This window comes from Bidens hawaiensis, unplaced genomic scaffold, assembly GCF_021521415.1.
Source record: "Bidens hawaiensis isolate Kalapana, Puna unplaced genomic scaffold, B.hawaiensis_p1.1 tig00037534_1, whole genome shotgun sequence".
NCBI classification, from domain to species: domain Eukaryota; kingdom Viridiplantae; phylum Streptophyta; class Magnoliopsida; order Asterales; family Asteraceae; genus Bidens; species Bidens hawaiensis.
Window position 1 is genome coordinate 22,100 of NW_027496542.1, and position 6,611 is coordinate 28,710.

Sequence of the window (6,611 nt, forward strand, 5' to 3'; positions counted from 1 at the left end):
TTAAAAGAGTTATGCTTAACCTCCTTTGATATAACTGATTTACTATCGGAATGGACTAGGAAGTATACAACTCCTTTTATATGCTGAGGTAATTCCCCACAGTGACATTAGTTTGTACAGTTAGGTTATCCTATTGAACCTAGATCATGGGATCTCCATTCTTCTAGGATAGGTTTTCCTTTGTAGAAACTTACTCCATGGGCTTTAGTCCCATTCCTCTCGAAGACTTATATACGACCTCTCTGCTTTAGCCTTTTGTAAGCGGATCTGCAATGTTATCCCTTGACTTCACGTAATCAATGGTGATAACTCCCGTTGAGAGTAGTTGTCATATAGTATTATGTGTACGGCGTATGTGTCTATATTTTCCATTATACATTGCACTTTGAGCTCTTCTAATCGCCGACTGGCAGTCACAATGTATGAAAATAGCCGTAACAGGTTTTGGCCATCCTGGAATATATTCCAAACATTGGCGTAACCATTCCGTCTCTTCACCAGCTTTGTCTAATGCAATGAACTCCGATTCCATCGTAGATCTGGCTATAAGTGTTTGCTTGGAAGATTTCCAAGATATGGCAGCTCCTCCAAGGGTAAACACATAACCACTTGTGGATTTGGAATCTTTCATGTCGGATATCCAGTTAGCATCACTGTATCCTTCTATAACAGCTGGGTCTTGGCCATAATGCAATCCATAACTCCTTGTGTATCTCAAATATCTTAATAATCTTGTCATACTCTTCCAATGTTTAGAGCTAGGATTACTAGTATATCTACTTAGCCTGCTCACAGCATATGCTATGTCCGGCCGGGTACAAGACATAAGATACATAAGACTGCCAATTATCATTGAATACTCCAACTGAGCAACACCCTCACCTCTATTCTTTTACAAATGTTGGCTAGTATCAATCGGAGTTTGAGCTAAACTCATGTCTCCCGCATTGAAATTTTCAAGGATTTTATCTACATAATGAGATTGACTTAACACAAGACCATTTTGGGTTCTAGTGATATTAACTCCAAGAATCACATCGGCTAAACCCAATTCTTTTATATCAAATCTCGCCATCAACAAATCTTTAGTAGATTTGATCATTTTATCATCACTCCCTATGATAAGCATATCATCCACATACAGGCATTAAATAACATAACCTCTATTTGTCTCTTTCACATAGACACACTTGTCGCACTCATTTATCTTGAAACCATTTTCCAGCATGGCTTGATCAAACTTTTGGTGCCATTGTTTTGGAGCTTGCTTTAAACCATATAGGGACTTGACGAGTTTGAAAACTTTACCCTCTTGGCCAGGAGCTGAAAAACCCTCAGGTTGTTCCATATATATTTCTTCGTCTAACTCCCCATTTGGAAATTCAGTTTTTACATCCATTTGATGTATTTCCAAATTTCTCAAAGAAGCAATCGCAAGAACCAACCTTATAGAGGTTATTCGAGTCACATGTGAGATGTATCAAAATAGTCTAAACCTTCCTTCTGTCTAAACCCTTTGATTACTAACCTTGCCTTGTACTTATTAGTGGAACCATCCGTTTTCATCTTCTTTTTGAATATCAAACGATATCCAAGCGGTTTACAACCCGGTGGAAGATCCACTAATTCCCAAGTATGATTCTGTAAGATAGAATCAATTTCATTTTTAATAGCTTCTTTCCATTGTTGTCCTTCTGAAGAGGTGGTCGCCTCTCGATAGGTTTGGGGCTCACCCTCAACCAAGTAAGTAAGAAATTTAGGTCCAAAGGATTTATCAGTACTTTGCCTTTTGAGTCTTCTTGGCTCAGCCTCAGATTGTTCTTGAGTTTCATCTTGAACAATCTCATCAACATGTGTTGATGTACTAGCATGTGTTGCTGAACTAGCATATGTAGATGAGCTAGCATGTGCATTTCCCAAACATGGAAACACATCTTCAAAGGATGATGCATTCCTTGATTCCATTATAGTATTTTTTGTGTATGTCGGGATTCTTTGATTCATGAACAAGAAACCGATATGCACTACTATGATGAGCATATCCTATAAATACACAATATACGGTTTTGGGTCCAATCTTTTGAGCCTTTGGTGGTGGTACAACCACTTTTTCTAGGAACCCCCACACTTTCAAGTATTTATAAGATGGTTTTCTAACCGTCCATAATTCGTAAGGAGTTATATCCTTATTGTTGAAACATATTTTGTTCAAAAGACAATTAGCCGACAAAAAGGCTCCCCCCACCACATGTCCGGGCTTAACCCATAACTCAACAATAAGGCATTCATCATTTCTTTTAAGGTACGATTCTTACGTTCGGCAATGCCATTAGATTGTGGGGAGTATGGTGGGGTAAGCTCATGAATAACTCCACTTTGTGCGTATAGATCTGCAAATGGCGCAACATATTCACCACCTCTATCGCTTATTACATGTTTTATTTTCTTGTTTAGTTGGTTTTCTACTTCATTTTTATACAAAACAAACTTGTTTATGGCTTCGTCTTTACTTTTAAGTAGGTATACTCTTGCAACTTATTGATTTCTCATTTGCAACCATTATGAGACTTGAATAAATCAATTAACTCTTGCAACTTATTGATTTCTCATTCAAATATAATTACATTTAGTAATAATAATTATATTACAATAATTATTATACTAAATTTTCCAACATTCTCATCGTCTAAATCCTTCATGACCTTTTCAAGCACATTGTCTAGTTTTTCTTTTGCAGCGTCTTCTGTTTCTTCACTTTGAATTAACTTGAGTAGTGACACAAGCACTCCCTTAGGAATTTCTTCATTATTTAATAATTTATCAATTACTTCTTGTGGGACCCCTTTTTCATTTTCATTCTAAGATTTATCCCTTGAACTCTTCTCATACTCAAGTTGTTCCAATATTATTCTTTGTTCTTCAATCTCTTTCTCAGACAATATTTGATTCAGGAACACTCTGTCTTCAATTTCTGTCATTCTTTGCTCAAAGACCATTTTGGCTTTTAATTCAGATTCAACAATATACATAATTTCTTCATTTCACTTTGGATTAATGAGCTGCATTTGATTAGTTTCTAATGCAATTCCTTTTCATTTGAACTTCTTTCTTTCTTCTTTGTTATTATGATTTTCAAAATTCACTTGATTTCTTCTTTTTCTGAAAACTCATCAATTCTCTCATGATCTGAACCATTATTATCATAAATTGATAGAAGATTTAATGCATTCTCCCCCTGTTTTGGTGCATTTAAGGTTTCTCTACCTTATATTTAAGGGATTGAATTTTCTTCAATGCTTTTTTCAGGTCTTCTTCAAATTCTAATAGGTGATGTTTGTACAAATCAGGGCTAACATGATTGAACTTCATTTCGATCTACAAAATTATCAGTAGTGATTAGTCAATTGAACATCAAAGTGTTAGAAATAAACAAGAATAAATGATAAGAGATGGATAAAAGATGATTCTTTAGTAACCGTCTTCTTGAACAATATGAATACCTACAAGCAACACAGATATGTGAGTTAATCTTGAAATTTAAACCTTTTATTTGGTTATAGTGTTTCAGAATTTAATAATAAGACATTTGCAGTGTCTGATTTGATGAAAGCGACAACAAATTAACCGAATGACGATTTGGGTGTAGGGTACAAGTATGCAATAGGTTGAGAGAAAAGTTACTGAAAAGGTTCTTTTGATTCTCTCTTTTACTATTGTACACTGGTTACTTTAAGGTAAGGATTAATATCCTTTGTCATGTAGTGCATGAATACCGTCAACAACTCCATTTTTAAATTTTAAAATTATTTTATTGAAGATTACTCGATTGTCAATTTAAAAATAGTTAACTTTTCTTACAAAAATACTAACAAGTATACTTTGTAAGTAAATTTTACTTGAATTAAATTAAACAATCAAGAAATTAACAATGTTAAGTTATATATTATCAAGTACTAGACGACTGTCCGCGCGATGCAGCGGGTCTTTGAACGCGGACTCTATTAATCACGTAAAAATTATGAGTTTTCATGGTTCGGTTTAAAACCTTCAAACCGTTTAGACTGGTCATCAGCTTGGTTTCACAGCTGGGTTGTTTACTTTAAGTCATTTTTTTTACTTCCTTTATCCTTTCAAGTATCATATTTTGACTTAGTTGGAATTGATGATACAGTTATATTAATAATCATTTTAAGAAAATTTTATTATCAAAGCTTAAACTCTTAAACCAAACCAGAACCAGACCGTAAATAACAATTTAGTTTCAATTTTAATGGTTTAGTTTTTGTTTAAAAAGAATCAAAACCGGCATTGAACATCCCTACGTAACATATTAATTTTTTTTCAATTGAAAAAATTAATATTATATACAAATTAAAGAGAATAAAATACGCGTTTTTATGGTGCAATATTTTTAAAAAAATATTAACCTATAAAAAACTTATTGTCGTTTAAAAATCGTGGGTGAGAAGTTGGTTTAAAGTTGAAACTAAAAGCATGATATGGTTAAAGATGAGGGGGCAAACTTGTAAGTTTCGTGAATTGTGTTTAAAAGACAAGTTTACCCTTAATTACACATGTACTTCATGCTTTAAGTGTTATAAATTACTTAAAAATGAGTGTCTTAATTTGCCATTGTTTGGTGTATTATATATAGTATACTCGACGAACGAAGTTTTCTCGAAAATACTTCAAAATCATAAAGCATGCTGGAGAACACTTTTAATGTTAATTCTTAACATAGAAGTGTTCTCAAAGCATACATTGTACTTGAGAAACAAATTTTCTCGAAAACACTTAATCTGTACAATCAAAGTATTAAGACATATTCAAAACATAATCATATCAAGATTTTATCAAGTATGCTCGAAAATTTACCAAGTTTAATCGAAGAGTTAAACTTCAAATAAATATTCAAGTATACTCGAAAAACACTTATACAGACAATTTTAAATCAAAGATTCATCAAGTATGCTCGAATTAGACAACTTTTAAATCAACAAACAAGTTTACTCGAAACACATATTCAAGACATAGTCAAACATATTCATATCAAACATTTATCAAGTATGCTCGAATGAGTCAAACTCCAAATAAAACAACATTTTACTCGAAAGTTCATAAACATTAAAACTTACTCGAATGTACAGATTCAGACATATTCAGAGTGAAAATGCAACATTTTTTGAATTAAACCTTTCTTTTAAGCAATTTTATCATTTTGATCCAAAGTTTAAGAACAAATAGTGCATTATGAGATCAAATTTCAGTTTAATCATTTCAAATACTTTTCTCTTTTATGAAAAATCTCAACATGAGATCATATTGATTAAGTCACATTTCAATACTTCATTCTCAACATTATTGTGACACATTAGGCAGGTTAATAGCATGTAATAACTTAGCATGAATTTCATTACTTTCACTACAAAAATAAAGTTATTTAGTGACGTACCAAAAGTGCTACTAAAAAGCAAAAAAGTGCCACTAAATACCCCTTTAAGAATGTACGGCACATAAAAAAGTGCCACTAGAAGTGGTGACGCTAAATCCTTTTAGTTGCACTTTTTTTATATGTCGCCCAAAGTTATAAGACTTTTAGTGGCACAATTTAGTGCCATTAAAAACTAATCTTAGTTACATATCCATATTAGTTTTAGTGGCACTTTCTTTTTTTGTCACAATTTAAAATATATTTTGTGACACAAATTTTGTGTTAGTAAAATTATTTCTTTTTGTATATATAGACTATTTTTAATGGCATAATAATTTTACCAAAAAATGGTTCACAATATAACTATAAAATAAAACTTCAAAACAAATGTAGAAATCTAATATTATAACTTCAATAATAAGTTCAATCCGAAATATATTTCAAATTTCAATAGTAAATTGTGTAATAAGTAACATATTCCAAATTTTACACAACGAATCTAAATGTTCTTTTGGGTAAACCTCTTTCACAATCTTCATACAAGTAAAATGATCTTCAAGCAAGTAAAATGATGCTCTTGGTAACTCTTTCTTAGAAGTTTAGAAATATGCTCCATTGAAGAATAAAGAAGAGATAAAAGTTTCCATACTTGACGTGCATATTCCATAGCAAACCATATCATTTCGTACATTTGGTGAAACTAGAAACACAATCAAGAAGATTATTAGTGTATATTCTAAACGCATTTAGTAAAATTGCATTAAAGAAAATACTTGGAACTTCATTCCGATTTTAGAAATTGAATTTTAAACTAATCGCACACACCGAAGCAAACCAAATTAGTTTGATATTCAATTTCTAGAATAGCATATGCATCCAATGGGAGTATGGGTTCCTCACTTTCTCTAATCAAGATGAAAATGGTGTAATACTCTAAAAACACAGCAGGGTACATATACCAAATTAGAAACAATTTGCATTTGCACCTATGACATTAATATATAGAAATCTGTGTCAATAGTCCTAAAAATAAGTAAATTGTAAAAGTAACTTGACAAAAAACTTACAATGGAAGAAAGCACCAACAATAGTAAGTAGAGCAGCATCAAATAAGGTACCATCACCATCCAAACATATATATCCTTCAAAATCAGTCTCGTTTAATATTTCAAAAAAGAAA

General features: G+C 32.1%; 1 pseudogene; it reads right to left on the bottom strand.

Annotated features, from left to right (window-relative positions):
* Positions 1-328: 328 nt before the first annotated feature.
* Positions 329-853, bottom strand: LOC143589395 (secreted RxLR effector protein 161 pseudogene; annotated as a pseudogene).
* Positions 854-6,611: the final 5,758 nt, after the last annotated feature.